This window comes from Myotis myotis, unplaced genomic scaffold (genome assembly GCF_014108235.1).
Source record: "Myotis myotis isolate mMyoMyo1 unplaced genomic scaffold, mMyoMyo1.p scaffold_m19_p_18, whole genome shotgun sequence".
In the NCBI taxonomy this organism is placed as follows: domain Eukaryota; kingdom Metazoa; phylum Chordata; class Mammalia; order Chiroptera; family Vespertilionidae; genus Myotis; species Myotis myotis.
Genome location: NW_023416322.1, coordinates 34,157,117 through 34,158,647, shown reverse-complemented (window position 1 = coordinate 34,158,647; position 1,531 = coordinate 34,157,117).

Sequence of the window (1,531 nt, the reverse complement as noted above, 5' to 3'; positions counted from 1 at the left end):
CTTGTCTCGTGCCCTCCTCCCTTCTGCGGACCGGACGTCTATGTGCGGTCGGGCTGGTGCTGGGGGCCCGGGGCCGGCAGCTGCATCTGCATCGCTCTGAGCGCAGCAAACGGCTCTGTGGGTGACTGTCACCGACCGAGGAAACATTTCGGCTGGAGTGCCTGAGCGCCCCCACGCCACCTTGCTGTGGGCTCCCTCGGGTGCGGCTGGAACGCCCCCGGCTGCCCTCACAGCCATGCACGACCCAGGAAGGGTTTCTAGGCATCCGGTGTGATAAACAGCAGGGGAGGCCCTCTCCCCCCACCTGCCGTCTCACTCGGGGCCCCACCAGTGTCTCTGGACCAACGTTAGTCCGAGGAGCAGAAACCTCTGTCTCCAGCCCCCCTGCTCGTCACACAGCCCGCCCCTTCCACACGGCTGTTCCTGACTTAGCATCGCCGCCCAGAAGGTGGCTGAGCGCCAGATGGCGCTTACGAAGAAGGTGAGGGCGATCTGTCTGCTTCAGGACCGAGGTGAGAACACCTGCTTTCAAAGAGCGAGTGTGACCGGCCCGTCTGCCTCGCTGCTCAGCACGCTGTCCTGGGTGCTGTGGGTGCCCACGCCTCCGGGCGGCCCTGGCTCCTAGCAGGTCCACGTCCTTACCTCGCACCAGGCCACGGCCCTGATCTGCCAGGTGATCCGAGATGGTTCAGGTTTTTGTTTTTGTGGGGGTTTTTTTTTCCCCGCTGAAAAGCTTGATCCCTCAAGAGCCATGAGCAAGGAATTACCTGGCAGATCTAGAGTGCTGGTCGCTTCCTGGCTGAGCAGAGGGGAGGGGCACGGCAGTTCCCACATGCTGGCAGGCCGCTGTCCCCCAGCCTGCCCTGCAGGTCCACAGCTTCCTAGCCTGACCCACTTGTTCTCCCTCTTTCCTTGGGCACCTGATTCCAGGGTGATCTCTACACGTGTAGGCAGATCCTCCTTAAAAACGGCCACTTTGTTCAGCCCAACGTGAGGAAACGAGGCTGAGGCTGAGGCACCAACTGAGACCTCAGGGTCAGAGGCCGGGAAATGAGGCGTCACGGGTATTCCCTGGGACGCCATGCAGCTCACAGGCTCGCGGATGACGGGGTGAGGCCACCTCTGTGCTCAGACTGCGGGGCCTTGTCAGGTTTGCTGCGCGTGTCCCCTCGCCACCACCGCCCACGCCTGCTTCTGGCACCCTGTGAGTTGACCAGTGAGCTCGTGCTACTGGGATGAAGGTCCCGGTATTTCCTCTCTTAAGAGAGCGTGAAGCAGCCTGAGACCGTGGGCTCTAGAGATGGCCCAGCCGGCTCCCCAGACAGCCCTCCGCGGCCCCAGACTTCCAGGAACACCCAGAGGGGGGGCAGAGCAGGTCAGAGCAAGGCTCGGAGCTCCCACAAGACCATTCTGCCTTTTTCTGCTTGACAATCCCTTGAATAAAAAGCTCTACGGCCAAACATTCCATCTAGAGAGAGCAGATAAGCCTCGGGTAAAACTGGCACCGAAACCAGGCCTCCCCATGGGCCAA